This window comes from Procambarus clarkii, chromosome 23, assembly GCF_040958095.1.
Source record: "Procambarus clarkii isolate CNS0578487 chromosome 23, FALCON_Pclarkii_2.0, whole genome shotgun sequence".
Taxonomy (NCBI): domain Eukaryota; kingdom Metazoa; phylum Arthropoda; class Malacostraca; order Decapoda; family Cambaridae; genus Procambarus; species Procambarus clarkii.
Genome location: NC_091172.1, coordinates 37,104,800 through 37,123,118, shown reverse-complemented (window position 1 = coordinate 37,123,118; position 18,319 = coordinate 37,104,800). Strand labels below are relative to the sequence as shown.

General features: G+C 47.3%; 2 long non-coding RNA genes across 2 annotated transcripts; one reads left to right on the top strand and one right to left on the bottom strand.

Annotated features, from left to right (window-relative positions):
- Positions 1 to 8,418: 8,418 nt before the first annotated feature.
- LOC138367904 (uncharacterized) lies at positions 8,419 to 9,734 on the top strand. Its single transcript, XR_011229465.1, has 3 exons — positions 8,419 to 9,016; positions 9,146 to 9,272; positions 9,656 to 9,734. It is a non-coding gene; the product is annotated as an uncharacterized lncRNA (long non-coding RNA).
- Positions 9,293 to 16,679, bottom strand: LOC138367903 (uncharacterized). Its single transcript, XR_011229464.1, has 4 exons — positions 16,510 to 16,679; positions 13,034 to 13,448; positions 12,770 to 12,832; positions 9,293 to 9,945 (listed from the first exon to the last, which is right to left on the bottom strand). It is a non-coding gene; the product is annotated as an uncharacterized lncRNA (long non-coding RNA).
- Between the last annotated feature and the right edge of the window lie 1,640 nt (positions 16,680 to 18,319).

Here is an 18,319-nt window from a genome sequence, read left to right as displayed (position 1 = left end):
CTAACCTAACCTAACCTAACCTAACCTAACCTAACCTAACCTAACCTAACCTAACCTAACCTAACCTAACCTAACCTAACCTAACCTAACCTAACCTAACCTAACCTAACCTAACCTAACCTAACCTAACCTAACCTAACCTAACCTAACCTAACCTAACCTAACCTAACCTAACCTAACCTAACCTAACCTAACCTAACCTAACCTAACCTAACCTAACCTAACCTAACCTAACCTAACCTAACCTAACCTAACCTAACCTAACCTAACCTAACCTAACCTAACCTAACCTAACCTAACCTAACCTAACCTAACCTAACCTAACCTAACCTAACCTAACCTAACCTAACCTAGCCATTGCCAAAATAATGGGTGGAGCCCTGGGGCTGTATTAGATGGTGGGAGGAGTAATCCTTCCCAGCAATAAGTTGGAAAAACTAAATTTCATTAGTGTGTCTTGGGAGTGTATTAGGAACAGGGCCGCAAGCCCGTATCCTAGGGGCTGAGGGCAGCCATCAACATCTTGGCCGTAGTGCGGGTATTTAAGGTATAGTAGCACTTGAGTTTCGTGCCCTCAATAAATATCCATTGTGCCTCTAGGGAAATAGAATAGGTTATGTGTTCAAATTGTCTTAATTTACATGTTTCATAAAATAAATTGTATAGCTTGTCCAGTAGTATTCACTTAACTCCCCTTTTATATATTTTGCTACTTTGTCATTTTTAGGTGTTGTATTGGAAGCCCCCATGTTCTAACAATTAATCGATACTAAAGTTACCCTTGGATTTAAATTAGTAACGTAAATTACACAAACTAATTTTCCAAAATTTATTACTGAAATTCATATTACCCGGAGTCCCATGGTTACCGATTCCTTGCCTTCCTGGGGGATCGGTGATAAGACACATTCAGGTATGGTTGGTCGGGAAGGTGGTGGCAGTGTTTTAATGGTTTTTATTTTATAATTAGTAATAAGCGAATAACCGTTGTCCTTGGTGTATCTTCCTCATTTAATATTCCTCTTATATACGTGGCAGTCCAGTGAGGGGTCATGCTGGACTGTAACAGTGTTAAGCTGGGGTATTGAGTGAAGAGAGACAGAGAATTACAACAGAGAGCGTATAGTACGATTATGAGAGATCACAAGATAACAGGATTAATACTGGGGAACATTGGGTTATTACAATAGAGGCCGCGGTTATTACGACAGGGTAAGCGGTCATTACAGACAAGAGGAAAGGTCGGGGGGGGCAGAGACAAGAGGAAAGGTGGGGGGGGGGGGCAGAGACAAGGTGGGGGGGCCAGAGACAAGAGGAAAGGTGGGGGGGGGCCCCCCAGAGACAAAAGGATAGGTGGGGGGGGGCCCCAGAGACAAGAGGAAAGGTGGGGGGGGCCCCCAGAGACAAGAGGAAAGGTGGGGGGGGCCCCAGAGACAAGAGGAAGGACATGCACGACCGTAAGAGGGACAATGCAACTAGGACAATAAGGAGCAGGGCGGCGCTCCATCAAGTGACCATGGGTTAAGCGAGTATGGCCAATACGCAACCTCGCCAGAGCTGTTTCCCACCGCCAGTTACGGTGGAAGGAGGACTGCCACGGGGAAACACAACATTTAAGAGTACGTAGCTTGTTACCAGTAACAGACAACCAAGAAGCCTGCCAACGGGTAAGGACTGAGGAATGGATAACCGGGTAAAAGTCGGAATACGGAATGCCCTTACGAGAGATGGGACAAGAGCGGACAGCTTCCTTGGCGGCAGCATCCGCACGCTCATTTAAAGACACACCAATATGGCTGGGAACCCAACAAAACTCAACCGACTTAAATTTACTGTGAACGAGAAACAGCCAATGCTGGATCTCGACAACCACTGGATGAACTGGATTAAAGGACCCGAGAGCCATGAGGGCACTACGAGAGTCAACAACAACTACAAAGGAAGACTGACAACGAGAAAGTAGGAGACGAAGAGCATAGAGAATAGCATAAAGTTCCGCTGTAAAGATGCTAGTCTCCGGAGGCAAGCGACACATAAGTGCGATCAGGAAAAACAACAGAGTAGCCAACACCGTCCGCTGACTTAGACCCATCGGTGAAGACAGAAACGGAGCGGGAGTGAGAAGAAAAGTGCTCGAGGAAAAGGCGTTTTAGAACCGTAGGAGGGGTAAAAGCTTTAGTGATACGGGTCAAGGATGTACAAAACCGAGGAAGAGGGACCCTCCACGGGGGCAAAGAAGGAACAACACGAGGAGAAACATCAGAAATACGAACGGAAAGAGAATCCTGCAGGCGAGATAACCGGACAGAAAGAGGGAGGTGGTGAAGAGGAACAGGAACCGCAGGAGGGGTAAAAGTTAAAGCACGACAGAGGCGAGAGGAAGGATGTTGCAAGGACCGCGCAAGATAGCGAAGACAGTAGCGATCACGGCGGTCCTGGAGAGACAGGAAGCCAGTGTCAACATACAAGCTAAGGACGGGAGTCGAACGAAAGGCACCAGAACTGAGGCGCAACCCAGTATGGTGCAAAGCATCAAGACGGCGAAGAGTAGAAGGAGAAGCAGACGAGTAAGCAGGGCAACCATAATCGAGCTTAGACAGGACGAGAGAGGAATGTAAAGCAAGGAGAGTGCGCCTATCTGCCCCCCAAGTAGTATGGGACAAGACCCGAAGGAGGGTAAGGGCCTTAGAGCACTCAACACGGAGGTAAGAGATATGGGGAGACCAAGACAAACGAGTGTCAAGGAATAACCCCAAAAGCTTCACGGAATCTTTGTATTCAAGGGGATGACCATAAAGTGACAAAGAGGGACGAAGAACAACCCGTTTCCGCGTAAATGTCATGGCACAAGTCTTAGAAGTAGAGAACTTGAAGCCATGATCAGTGGCCCAAGACGACACGGCATCAATTGCAAGTTGAAGCCGGCGTTGAAGGAGAGGCGAATCATCACCCTGACAACAAAGGGTAAGATCATCGACATAGAGAGCGGAGAAGACACCAGAAGGAAGAGAGGAAAGAAGACCATTGAGGGCAACCAGAAAAAGAGTAGTGCTCAGAACACTACCCTGGGGCACACCTTCGTATTGCTGAAAAGAGGGAGAGAGAGAGCGGTACCAAGGCGCACCCGAAAGGAACGACGAGAGAGGAAGCTGCGGAGAAAGAGAGGGAGATGACCACGAAGGCCAAAAGAATGAAGTTGAGATAGGATATGATAACGCCAAGTGGTGTCGTAAGCCTTTTCCAGGTCAAAAAGGACGGCAACAACGGAGGTCTTCGCAGCAAAAGCAGTACGAATATAGACCTCCAAGTTCACCAGGACATCTGTCGTGCTGCGGCACTTGCGGAAACCAAATTGAGAAGGGGAGAGGAGGTGATGGTGTTCCAGGAACCACATCAGACGAACGTTAACCATACGTTCAAAGAGTTTGCAGACACAACTTGTGAGAGCAATAGGGCGAAAGTCCTTAGGGGAAGTACCCAGAGACCCCGGTTTGCGAACAGGGAGGACAACGGCATCGAGCCAGTCCTCAGGGACTGACGACGACTCCCAGATCCGATTATACAGACTCAGTAAATACTGAGACGTGCTCGGAGGGAGATGGCGAAGCATCTCATAATGAATACCATCGGAGCCCGCCGCCGTAGAACCGCAGAGGGCCAGGGCAGAACGAAGTTCAGAGAGAGAGAAGGGATCATTATAGGGAAGCTGAAGATGAGTGCAGAAATCTAAAGGACGAGACTCAAGGACAGGTTTACGAAGAAGGAAAGATTGGGGAAGATGAAGACCAGAGCTAACAGAAGAAAAGTGGGAACCCAGTTCGGAAGCGACCTGCAACGGGTCCGCCACAAAAGTATCATGGAGGTGAAACATCGGGAACGAACTTACCCGCTATCTTGCGGATACGCTTCCAGATCTGGGCCAGAGGGGTTTCGGACGTAATTGTTGAGACATAAGATGCCCAACATTCACGTTTAGCCGTACGGATGGCCCTACGGGCCACCGCACTCGCTTTCCGAAAGAAAAGAAAAGAATCGGTCGTCTGCCTACGGCGGTGCCTCTTCCAGGCTGCACGCTTACAGCGGACAGCCCGAGCACAGTCCGCATTCCACCAGGGAACGCACTTCACTTCCGTGGACCCCGAGAGGAAGAGCGAGGAATAGAGCGGAGGGCAGCGTTGAAGACAGTGTCATGAAAAAGGAGGAGAGCGCGAGAGAGAGGCAGAAGGGAGAGGTCAGAGAGAGCAGCACTGAGGGTAAATAGGGTCCAGTCTGCCTTAGCAAACTGCCACCTAGGGAAAGAGAGGGAAGGGCGAAAAGAGAAAAAGGAAACAAGGATGGGGAAATGATCACTTCCATGGAGGTCATCAAGAACCTGCCACGTGAAATCTAAGTAAAGAGAAGAAGAGCAGAGAGAAAGATCAAGACAAGAAAGGGTGCGAGTCCGAGAGTCCAAATGAGTGGGCTCACCAGAATTCAGAAGAGACAGGGAAGAAGATAGGAGAAATGGCTCAAGGAGGCGACCCCGGGTATTCGTCAGAACGTCACCCCAAAGAGAATGACGACAATTGAAGTCACCCAGCAGGAGCACAGGCTCCGGCAAGGAGTCTAGGTGTTGTTTCAAATCAGGAAGAGAGAGCGGGACACTCGGGGGGAGATAAATGGAACAAACTGTGTACCATTTCCCCACAAAGATACGAGCAGCAGAACAATGGAGAGGCGAAGGAAAAAGTAAAGGAACAAAGGGAACATCTGCACGAATCAAGAGAGCAGAAGAATTAGAAGCCCCAGCAATGGCTGGGGGGGGGGAGAGAAAGGAATAGCCACGAAAACGACCAGGACGAGCACCAAGCATTGGCTCCTGGAAACAGACACAAAGGGGTGAAAACCGCGAAATCAGAAGTTGGAGTTCGAGGAAATTGGCGTAATAACCTCGAACGTTCCATTGAAGAATGGACAACGACGAGAAGAGAAAGGACAAAAACAGAGAACAAGGAAGAAACAAAGGCGAAAGAGCAACAGAGCACGTTAAAGAATATCAGGGTCGGGATCAGGGTCAGCAAAGTCAGGGTTAGGGGGCATGGGTAAACTGAGCAAAGACGGAGGGAAGGAAGCGGGAGAACAGATCAGAGGTGGGCGGGCGGGGTCCGGAGGAGGAGGAGGAAGAGGAGGAGACAACGGAGAGGAGCAGTCAAGGACAGCAGTAGGAAGAGGGGGAGTAGAAAGAGGGGAGCGCACCCCAGCAAGAGCAGCAACCGAAAGGGAAGCAGGGGCCAAAGAAACCTCCATAGCAGGAACAGGGGGCGCAACCACTGAAACGGGAGGGGAAGGAGCAACAGAGCCAGAAGTAGGAGCTAAGGAAGAAAGCGAAGCCTTCTTACCCGCCGGGGAAGAGGAAGGAGAGGAGCCAGGCTTACGCTTCTGACTTAAAGAGACCGGTGTCCCAGCAACTACGTACCGGGCAACGGATTCCAGTGTCTCAACAGGAGAAGCCGAACGAGAGCACACACGACGGCCGTTAGGAGAGCGATGGACATCCGCCTGCACCGACAGGCGGCGGAGAGAGCCGATAGATGGAGGAAGAGGATGGGAAGGAGGATCGGAGGGGGACGAGGAAGAAGACACAGGAGACATGACAGACCGGGTTGAAAGAAGGGGAACCCCAGACAGAGGACCAGGAGGGGGACCCCTCGGGAAAGAACTCAAAGGAACAGAGGAGGGGGCAGTGGGCGTATCAGGGTCCAAGGCCCGGAAACGGTTGAGAGTCTGAGGAAGGGGGGAAGGACGAGGAGAGGAAGAGCGCAACACACGAGCATAAGAGATGTTAGTATAAGGCGGGAGCCGGCGAACCTGGCGCCTCGCCTCAGGAAAAGACAAACGCTCCCGGTGCTTCAGGTTAAGGACGGCCGCCTCAAGCTTGTAATGGACACAGGCACGGGAGAACGTAGGATGGGCCTCACCGCAGTTGAGGCAGCGAGCTTGGGGAGAAGTGCACTCCGACTTAGAGTGACCTTCACTCCCACACAAAGGACAGAGAGAGACAGTCCCAGAGCAGCGGAGGGCACCATGCCCAAACCTCCAGCACCTGTTGCAGAGCCGAGGAGAAGGAATGTACTCCTGGACAGAGCACCTGGCACCAGCAAGAATGACAGAGGGTGGAAGGGTCCTACCATCAAAGGTAATCTTCACAACCCGGAGGGGTTGACGACGACTACCACGAGGGGGACGAGTAAACATGTCCACCTGGAGAATAGAATGGCCCTGGGCAGCAAGGATATGTTGAATATCGTCGTGGCAGTCGCTCAGGTCCCGAACACTGGTCGCAACATGGGGCGGGAGCAAAATAGTGCCAACACTGGCATTCAACTGAGCGTTCTTCGAGACCCGAACAGGGGTCTCGCCAAGGCAGGATAAGGCAGCCAAGCGGGAAGCAGCATCCTGAGAAGGAGCAGCAACGACACGTGTACCGAGACGAGTGGGGTTGAAAGTAATGGAGGCATCCACGGAATCAACGAGATGTCGATGGAGGGAGAAATCGTCAGGAGGCGCAGAATCAAGAGGGAGGAGATCAAAATATTTGGCCCACGAAGCGGGACCAAACAAGGCTTGATAGGTAGCAGAACTGGAAGGAATCGAGCGAGGGCGGTTGTGACGAGGACGGCGGTGAGAACCCCCAGAGAGAGAGGGGTTAAAAGGCGCAGTAGTTACAACTAGAGAAGGAGCCGCGCCAGGGGACGAGGTAGTCACCACTGGGGGCTTGGGGCTCTACCCAACCACAGAGGAGGGAGGGGAGCCAGGGGAAGGAGTCAGAGAGGCCAAAGGAGGAGCAAGGTCGGGGCCCAATGCAGCGGAGGCTACAGAGCCCGGTCTTCCAATACGGACCGACCCGGGGGCTTGGTCGCCCACCCCACGAGCCTGAGAAGGTAAACCAGAAGCAGCCGAAACAGGGTTTATCATGACGAAAAGAAGAATTCATTCACGAATGTGCCCCCACACCCACCACGGAGCCACAATTAGAGGCACGACACCCAACAAGAAGCTATCGCCGATCTTGCCGGGGCCTCCTAGGGGTGCGTCGTGAGTATACGCCCCACAAACGCCACCTTAAGAAACCGACAGTCCGTCGAGATCGGGTTCAGTGACGAAATGGGGATTGACAATAAAAGGTTCCCCTCGCTCTCGACGTCGGGTACTGCAGTTCTACGGGTGCAAGAGTATGCCTCCTCAAGCACCCGGGCGTCAAAATAGAAGAAGTCCAAGGGAAGAACCAGAACGAGCAAAAGGTCGGCAGGAAACGGCAAGCACATAGGAGAAGAGGGGGGAGAAAAACGAAACAGAAGGAAAAGGAAAAGATGCCCAGCAGAATTGGAGAGGACGGCAGCAGGAGCACAAGGCTAGAAAAGGACAGAGGACTGTCCCAAGGAGCATCACACTCCGGCAGCCGCCCACTAAGCCCCCACACGGCGACAACGAGCTGAGCGGGGAGGGGGCATCAAGAGGAAGTATAGCCCAATAGGCCCTCTGCAGTTACTTCCATCCCTATGCTCTCATATCCATCTAATACCCATAGTTGCGTGTTCTGTCTTTTATTTGTTACAAGTTTGTTCACCTCATCCAAAACTGTTGCACCATATCACCTCACCCAAATGGGAGTACAAGACGGATAAGTAAGACTTTAGTGTTTTCAGGTTACAGTTGTGTGTGTAAACTAAAGTCTTTGAAAATGTTATAAGATATTACGAAACACATTCAAGTGTCGCGTTGGACTAGAAATAAAGATGAATTTTGGAGAATTTATTTTTCAATTACCATCGACAGTAAAAAACATAAGAGAAAATTCGTGTTAGAATTATTAATCTCACTTTTTCGGTCAAATATAATATACTATACTTCTGCGTTGCCAAAAAAGTCAGGCGCACTATGCATATGGCGTACCAGTATTAAAATAGTATTTAATACTGTTATAAATATAAATGGTAATTTGACAATTTTATCAAATGATGTATAAAACATGACATTTTAAGAACTAATAATGTATGTTCTGTATTATAATTTTACATTTGTAAATCCAAATTCAAGTGAAAATTTGTACAGTGCATATGTATAATACGTATACAATATCTATACAATGCCCTGCTAACTTTTGAAATGTGCAAGTCATATACTAGAGGAACAGCACATTCCATGGATTCTGGGTAATCATCTTCATTAAGGGGGCATATCAAACGCAAAAATTCGGAAAAATCGAATATTTTTGAAAAATTTATAAAAATACTACAACGTTCTGGCAACACTTTGGCGCAAACACGATAATGTTATGATATAAATTAAAGTATTTATGGTACATTTCCATGCGTAATTGTGCAGAATCCGGTGCCCCGCGGCTGTGGCGCGCCAAGAGTATTGCGTCGTACGTTCTAAACGTCAATTTTTTCGTAATAACGTCGGAAATAACTATGTATATATGACAACAAATATACACTAATTGGCAACCGTCTCCTAGTGAAGGTGAGTGAGGTACCCAGCTACAGTCACATGGTGTGTCCTGTTGAGAGAGGAGGTGTTGACGCGCGCTCCATTTTGGCTCCTGAAATCTCGCCTGTTAGCGTCTAGTGCACAATGACCTATAAACGGAGGACTCGGAAGACAAAGGAAGCCAATTTGGCACGCGGTCGCCGTCTTTGGCAGGAAAAAGAGCCGCTGTAGCACAAGGGAGAGTTATATCAAGTGAGGATGTAGGCGGCCTCCCCGCCTCAGCTGTGAGAGGCCTGACGCCGCCGCCACACGCCTCGACCCTCCTCACACACACTCCTCAGCCCCTCGATGTGTATGGACTGGCCACGACAGTGCCATCTACATCTACTGGTGTGGCAGTGCCATCTACATCTACTGATGTGGCAGTGCCATCTACATCTACTGGTGTGGCAGTGCCATCTACTGGTGTTGCAGTGCCATCTACTGCTGTGGCTGGTGTTGCAGTGCCACCTTGAGGACCCACAATTCGGACCAATTTCAATAGGTTAGTATCTTTTAGTGTTATAATTTGGTATTTTGTAATAATTGTAATATGTATGTGCAGGATATATATATGTATCATTTTTTATTTTTTTATTTTTTTTTTTATTTTTTTTTTTTCGTTTGTTATCAGGGGATGTGCATGGAACTTGCACACCTTGCTCAATGGATGCCTATCTGCAAGGCTGCCAATTATGAACAAAATCTGTCGAAGTCAAGCTCAGCAACAGGTGGCCGAACTTTGATCTTATTTTACTCAGGTAAGTAATTTACAACTTCAAAGTATTTCATAGCTTTCATTTATTAATCAATTTACATGCAAATTACACCTTATATGTAGAGTTTGTGCTTCTACAAAATCTAGTAGACATTTTAGTCCAAAGTCCATTTGTTGATTTTATAAAAATTTATAAACATCATATATTGCATATTTTTCGAAGGGTAACTTTGAAAAATTATATTATTGCACTAAACACTTTATTGATAAAACTGATCACTACAATCCTTTATTATGTGCTAATTTTAATATCTGAGTGTTATAGAAATGATTTTAGTTAACAAATGTGGTCCCTAAAATTATTTGAAAATGTTGAAAATTCGTTGCATAATACGTTGTGTATTTTTTTTCTCCTTTTCTGTTTAGGGTGTGATGGTGAAACTTGGACCAGTTGCAGCCCTTTCTATAACCATTTCATAAATAAATTTATAAGCAAATTGAACAATTTTTAATTTCACCTTGATATGCCCCCTTAACTGCTTTGTTATCAGTTATGCTGGGCCAAACTGATCAACGGTCTTCGATACTAAGTGCAATTAGTATCCGTGAAGAAACACACTGCTGTTGACCAGACCACACACTAGAAGGTGAAGGGACGACGTTTCGGTCCGTCCTGGACCATTCTCAAGTCGTCCACATCTGGAGAGCTAATTTGTCTGAAAGATGTAATAATTCTTCATTATATGCACTGTATATGTGATTATAATGATAAAGTTTATAAAATAATTGCCCAAGTGTAGTTACAGGATGAGCAAGTAATTCCTGAAAGAAGGCACCAAGCCAGGAAGGCTATGTAGCACCATATGTGCGGAATATTTAGAGGGTGCTAAATGTCACTAAGGATGCCAATACAAGAACAAAAGCTCCTAAGGCGAACGATATAAAAGAAATCGGATTCACCAAAAATTCTATTGAGGGACAAGTGACCGTGAGGGGCGGTCGGGAAGCAAGACGCGCGTTCGTCCTGAAAGTCCGGACATTTAACAAGGATATGCACAACTGCAAGAGGGACATTGCAGTTAGGACAATAAGGAGCAGGGTGACGCGCCATTAAGTGCCCGCGAGTTATGCGTGTATGCCCAATACGCAACCTCGCCATAGCCGTTTCCCACCGCTGGTTATGGTAGTAGGAGGAAGACCATATGGACACTTTAAGCCTTGAGAGAACGCTGTTTGCTGCCAGTAACAGAAGACCAACAACCCTACCAACGGACAAGGACCGAGGAATGAATAACTGGGTAGAAGTCGGAAAAGGGATAATTTTACGGGAGATGGGACGAGTGTGGATAGCCTCCTTAACAGCAGCGTCCACACGTTTATTTAAGGACACGCCAATATGGCTAGGAACCCATAGTCTACTACCCCTGGAAACAAAGGTGAAAAGGGAACAGCACGTTAAAGAGCAGGATCAGGGTCAGCAAAGTCAGGGTTAAGGGGCATGGGTAAACCGAGTAAAGGAGGGAAGGGAGCTAGAGGACTGATCAGGGACGGACGAGCAGGGTCTGGAGAAGGAAGAGGGGGGGGGGGAATAACCGAGGGTCAGGGACAGCAGCAGGAGGGGGCAGAAACCAGGGAGTGCACCTCAGCAAGGGCAGCAACCGAGAGGGAAGCGGGGGCCAAAGAGACCTCTATAGCAGGAACAGGGGGCATAACCACCAAAACGGGAGGGGACGGAGCGAGGAAGAAAGCAAAGCCTTCTTTCCCGCCGGGGAGGATGAAGGAGAGGAGCCAGGCTTACACTTCTGACTCAAAAGACAGGCGTCCCAGCAACAATGTACTGGGCAACAGATTTTAGCATCTGAACATGAGAAGCAGAACGAGAGCATACACAGGGGGGGGGGGCTTGGTCGGCCACCCCACTAGCCTGAGAGGGTATAAGAATAACAGAATTTGACATGAAACGAGAATCAGACATTCATTCACGAATGTGTCCCCATACCCACCATGGAGCAACAATTAGACACAGGACACCCAACAAGAAGCTATCGCCGATCAAGTCGGGGCCCCCTAGGGGTGCGTCACGAGTATACACCCCACAAACGCCACCTTAAGAACCGTCAGTCCGTCGAGATCAGATTCAGTGACGAAAGGAGTTTTGACAATATAAGGGTCCCCTCGCTCACGGCGTTGGGTACTACAGTTCTATGGGCGCAAGAGAATGCGTCCCCAAACACCCTGGCTGCAAAACAGAAGTCCAAAAGAATAATCAAAACTAGCAAAAGGTCGTCAGGAATTGACAATTAGAGGAGAAAAGGGGGGAGACAAACGAAACTAGAAGAAATCCCTTCTGTAGCAGAACGCAGAGCTGCATATGGCCGTTCAAAGGACTGCCAGCTTCTTTCTGGCGCTTTCCCAGATGCTAAACCCATTCAGCTACAACCTCCTCCAGTAAAGGTTACCAGACCCCTCTATTACCGTCCTATTGGTGATGAACCTGTTAATGAATATGCAGGTGCACCTCTTCCTGATAACTACTCAAATGCTGAAGCCTACGTTTCTGCAAAAGATTTATACTCTGGTCGTCGTAATGCAGCTAACAAAAGGAAAAGCGATCCGGCGAAGAATCTGAGAAGACAGCAGCAGGAGCACAAGGCTACAAAAGGACAGAGGACTGTCCCACGGAGCATCACACCCCGGCAGCCGACCACCAAGCCCCCTCACGGCGCCAACGGGCCGGATAAGGAGTTTTTTTTTTTTTTTTTTTTTTTTTAGTTAAAATTACTTCTGCTGTTCTGTTTCAATTTCTGCTGTTCCTACCATCATGTAATTATGATCATTCCTTTTGTTATTCCCTTTTTCAATTCATTTATGCATTGATCTCAATTAGTTTTAAGTTTTAGTCGTGTTTTTGTCACATCTTGCCTGAAACGCTGTGCGTATTAGGGGCTTTAGACATAGTATGTATTAGCTCTAGAAATTCAACATTGTAACTCATCTTGTATATATGTACTTTTACCTGAATATACAATTATTATTCATCATTATTAAAGATACGGGCCGCAGAACACCGAACGTACAATTGAAAAAGTAGGGGGACGAAGGGAATATCATAATGAATCAAGAGAGCAGTAGAGTTATGGGCCCCAGCAAAAGCTGGAGGGGAAGAGAGTTAGAGCCACAGAAGCGACCAGAACAAGTGCTAAGCATCGGTTCCTGAAGACAAACACTAAGTGGATAAAACTGCATAATTCGAGGTTAGAGTTCATGAAAATTGGCATAAAAATCACAAATATTCCATTGAAGAATGGACAGAAATAAAGAGAGAACAGAAGCAGAGATAACAAGGGAGAAACAAAGGCAAAGAACAACACAGTAGACTAAGACCAGGATCAGTGAAATCGAGGGCATAGGCAAAGCAAGCAAAGACATTGGAGTCAAGGGAGCAGGAGGATGAATCATGTCAGCAATTACTCCAGCTTTAAATAGGGTTGTTTGCAACAATATTCCACTCTAGAGACTATATGTTTAATAACTACATACCTCATATTTCTTCAGTCTTTCCTTCAGACTATGCTCCAGTTGTTTGTGTTCCTTCACTGTCTCCTGCAAAAGGGTTCGTAATCTTTGATCAGTGAATTGGGGTTATGGGGTATAGGCAAAGCATGCAGAGACAATGGAGTCAAGGAAGCAGGAGGATGGATCAGGTCAACAAATAATGGATCAAGTCAGCAAGCTTTGAATAGGGCTGTTAGTTTGCAACAATATTCCACTCTAGAGACTACAATATGTTTATTAACTACATACCTCACATTTCTTCAGTCTTTCTTCTAGACTGTGTATATACCTCCGGTATACCTCCTGTCTCTCCTGCAAAAGGGTTCGTAATCTTTGATCAGTGAATTGGGGTTATGGGGTATAGGCAAAGCATGCAGAGACAATGGAGTCAAGGGAGCAGGAGGATGGATCGGGTCAACAAATAATGGATCAAGTCAGCAAGCTTTGAATAGGGCTGTTAGTTTGCAACAATATTCCACTCTAGAGACTACAATATGTTTATTAACTACATACCTCACTTGTTTTTAATTTTTTCTGGAGATCTTCAATCTTATCAATAAGATCTCCATTCTTATCAATAAGATTGGAGATCTCTTCTTTACCCCACACCTTCCCTTCAATTGTTATTGAAGGTGTGAGGGCGTCTCTCTCTTCCTTGATGGTCCTATGGAGAGAGCAAAAGGCCATTAGTGAAACAGATGAATCCGAAATATTTTCTCTTATGCAAAATCTAGATTAAAAAAGTGTTTAATGTAATGAAATGCCAGTTTCTGGATGAGCCCCAGAGGCTCTCTGAAACTATCATACACTGATCAGTGCCATATTACTCGGTGCCATTAGTCGCAAAGTTCTATTGGTCTACAGAGGGCTACAAGCCAGAACCAGGTCTCAGAGGCAAAAGGAGTGATGGCCTTTTAACACTTCAATGTAAAGTTATTTATACTTGCCACCAACTGGGGAAGGAACCCAGAAAGAGGCAAACCAAAAGACTGCATGGTTAAAACTAAAGACCACAGCCTGAAAATTGCCAAAATGAACCAGCGTTGAATGTAATGAAATGCCATTTTCTGGGCGAGTCCCGGAGGCTCCTCGTAGCTTACTGGACTGATATGTTTCTAGACCATTTTGATTGAAGTTCTTGTGTACCAGGGACCACGAGCAAGAACCTGGCCCCCCTCAGAGAGGCACGAGGAGCAATGGCCTATAGAAACCCCCATGTGGTTGGAGGCATTCCATGTGTGTCAATGACCGGGTTAGGCACCCAGAAAGGTAGGCGTTCCAAAAGAAACCTGGTTTAAAAATTGCTACCGAAAGCCAAACTATCAAGCGGAACTCCCCAATCTGAAAATGAGCAAACAAGCATGACATTACTGTCGTTGTCTGTGCAGCTCCCCCCCCCCCTCCCCAAGAGGGGGAAGGGGGAGCCCCAGACCCCCATGTCGGTCATGCCACCCTAGTTCAGAGGTTGAATATAAAAAACGTGAATATCGCCGACCGGAAGATTGCCGAAGAACCTCCAGGATTCGCCCAGAAAATGGAGTTTCATTACATTCAACGCTGGTTTTCTGTGGATAGCTCCTCTGGCTCCCCGGAGCTACCTAACCACAGAAAAGGAAAAGAGGGACGTACCTGGGAGGCTACCGCCACTCACACCTCAACTCGTGTATATATATATATATATCCAACTTTAGAACACTTTCCCACCAGGAGACTCGAACCCTAGCCAGCACAGAAGCCTTCCAGCAACTGGCATAACAGGTACGCCTTAACCCTCTCCACCACCCGCTCAGACCCTTAAAAGAGATGGTAATTTCGGAGTATTTAAATACACCAAAGATCATCACCTCCCAAGAGCACTAGAGCAAGTGAGGGGTCATTTAGACGTTAATTTCATCAAGTCCCTGTTAATATGGGAAGACACAGTGTCTATGCTTAAGGCACAACTCTCCTAAACACGAGAGTTAAGTATACAACTTTAGAACACTTTCCCACCAGGAGACTCGAACCCTAGCCAGCACAGAAGCCTTCCAGCAACTGGCATAACAGGTACGCCTTAACCCTCTCCACCACCCGCTCAGACCCTTAAAAGAGATGGTAATTTCGGAGTATTTAAATACACCAAAGATCATCACCTCCCAAGAGCACTAGAGCAAGTGAGGGGTCATTTAGACGTTAATTTCATCAAGTCCCTGTTAATATGGGAAGACACAGTGTCTATGCTTAAGGCACAACTCTCCTAAACACCTGGAGTCTCCTGGTGGGAAAGTGTTCTAAAGTTGTATACTTAACTCTCGTGTTTAGGAGAGTTGTGCCTTAAGCATAGACACTGTGTCTTCCCATATTAACAGGGACTTGATGAAATTAACGTCTAAATGACCCCTCACTTGCTCTAGTGCTCTTGGGAGGTGATGATCTTTGGTGTATTTAAATACTCCGAAATTACCATCTCTTTTAAGGGTCTGAGCGGGTGGTGGAGAGGGTTAAGGCGTACCTGTTATGCCAGTTGCTGGAAGGCTTCTGTGCTGGCTAGGGTTCGAGTCTCCTGGTGGGAAAGTGTTCTAAAGTTGTATACTTAACTCTCGTGTTTAGGAGAGTTGTGCCATATATATATATATATATATATATATATATATATATATATATATATATATATATATATATATATATATATATTTATATTATATATACTCCATTACTTATAAGAGTAAGAGAGGTGTAAGCAATACTCTAGGGTATGGCTTTCAATCCCATACCTTAAAATCCAAAAAGAGTCAAACAACCCTTAAATTCGCAGAGACGGGTTGTTCATCAGGTTGTAATTTAAATAAAGGCGAGAGTGAACTCAGGAGACGTACGACAGTAAAATTGAACATGTAGGGCTTTTCCAGGGCCTGCAGGGTGAATGAGCGCTGCAGGAAGCTCGGGCATTTGGAGTGCTATGCTGACAACCCCTAAATGGTACGGGCAACTCCAGCAACCCGAAACCAAAGATCAAAGGGGCAACAAGGCGGCTCTACTGCACACTCTAGGCGAAGCCATATAAGGTGAAAAGAATCCCAAGCACCAAAATGAGGAAAGTGAGAAGTGGAAAAAAAAAAACAAAGTAGCCCAAAGCCCCCCAGGACCAAACTGCAGAAAATGAGCTATCAGGGAGAAACCTTGATGCACCTATATTCAATAGGTAGTGAATTACAGGAATAAATGGAAAATAATGGTAGCGAATGACATGTGCATCCAAGGCCTGTGTGGACTTGCTAGGAACTAAAGTTCTCGGGATCCCCAAAGTTGCCATGTAAGGAGGCAGCAGAAAATTTGCCATTAAGTACTGCACTGCACCGAGTGCCTTAAAGCACCCAATCGGGGGTGTGCAGAGCGCCATATGGAGCTTCTAGGTATAGGGAGTGATTCAAAACTCCCATGGGTACACGGGACTCTCATCCTGTGCCTTAGCATTCCAGTAAACAGACCCCCCCCCCCCCCAACTGGAAAAAAAAAATAGCCGAGAGAGCCTTGGTACCGAGAGCGACCAAGGCTGGCGCATACAGGAGCAGTTAACAGCACTGCTGTGCAGCTAGGAACCACAGCACCACTTGGTAATTATGATTAAATGCCATGTTCCCCCCCTTTTTTTTAACACAATTTATACTTTACTCCCAATTACTATTAAGTTTAAGTAAGTGTTTTTACGTTTGAGGAATTTACTTACGTTTGAAGAATGTACTTACATTTGAGAAATGTATCCGAGGGACTTCACAAATTCCTCGGAGTATGCTTTGGTGACCCCGGCGAAGAAAGGACGGACCCGTTGTTGGTAGAAGTGTTTTTGGGTCCAATTCTTCTCGCTGTATGCTTCTTCGATTTTATTATACAAATCATCTGTATGCAACAGAACTGCATTACCTGATAAAAAAGGGTACAGACATTAATTTAGCAAAGTATATGGTAAATATACTTGAATTTACCCGAGTGCCAGTAGCACTATTATACATACATACACACAAATATATATATATCAGAGGGAGAGGCCTAGGGGACGGACGTGTGGCGGAGGAGCTGCTGCCTTCTCAGCCATTACCCTGAGACATCTTGGCCTCACCGTACCAAGACTCAACCATATTCAACGTGAATACACCAAGCAGACGTGGGAGTGGCCGGAAGTGCCTACGGTGTACCATCTATGTGAAAACTTATCAAAACAGGTGGGTTGGCAGTGTGGAGTCATGGAGGCTGTAGTGAGGGGCCAGGATGGACCCTGCAGGCCTCCCATAGTGAGGGGAGGTGGGGGGTGAGTGAGGGGTGTTGTGTGGTCAGGAGAGAGAGGTGGGGGTTACGCGTGTGCCAAACAGTGTTTTGTGTTTTTCTTTTTTGAAAGTTTTGTTGAACAAGTTACGTTGTCAGCGATAATTGGCGCAACATATCTATCATATTGTGAGTACATCACACGTGCAGTGAGTCAGATTACAAGTGTGTGATTCATTCATTATTGTGCAGTGATATACGGGGAAATTATACCAGTGTTAGTGTCGCCCTGACCCCCGCCCCCACCCAGCGCCCAGGCCGGGAAGTACCTGCTCTTCCCCCTCCTACCCACCCCACCACGTCGCCTCCCCACCCACGAGGCCACCTTGCCACCCGCCCATAGAAGCCGGGAGGCTCCCATGTGTGTCTACGCTACCCACCCACCCAATGTATACCCACATATTGTGTAGTGGGTGTATACCCACACTTTGTATAGAGGTGGTATATGTATTACCACTCACCTGAGTAGTAAGTGCCACGGCCAGCTGATCACCCCCCCAGCCTCCAACCGCCGCCCACCCTCCAGTCTCCACCCGCCGTCCACCTTCCCGCCCAGCGCCCGCCCAGCGCCAGCCCAGCGCCCGCCCATGTTGCAGCTCCCAACAGATAGCCAGGCTTCTCCAAGCCAAGATGAGCCATCAAACAGGGGTAGACAAGGTAGATGTCAGACGTGTGACCGGGTATGCTATATCCGGTTGAGTGACGATAATGTGCGCAGTCATTACCACAACGGAGCCAGGTGTTTGGGTTCTGGGCGCCCTCCCAGGGAGAACACCAATCAACAGCCCACACCGCCCGTAAGGCAAAACACCTCCCAGACCTTCATTCCCACAGAAAATTTATTAGAAGCTATCAAAGCAACATCGGCCAGAACCTTGCAACACATCCCTAAAGCAGCCCGCCCCCATGCAGCAGCCAAATTATCTGCCCTCCTGAGAAAGGTCAACGACTCTCCTGGAACGACCCAAACATGGCACAACCTCCTAATGTTTGGCAACATATGTCTAGCCACCCCTGCAAGGAGAGACAAAACCTTAGCTGCCTCAGTCATCAAAGCTATAAATGATTTTCCCAGGGAGGACAACCAGGTGCGCCTTCCCACTCGCGCGAGAAACACCCACGGCAGGAAGAGCAACAGTGGCATATCCGAGACATCAAAAATCAGAACATCAGTCACCAAGAAAATAGAAGAAGGAAACACTATTGGCGCAATACGAGTCATCACCAGTGAGGACT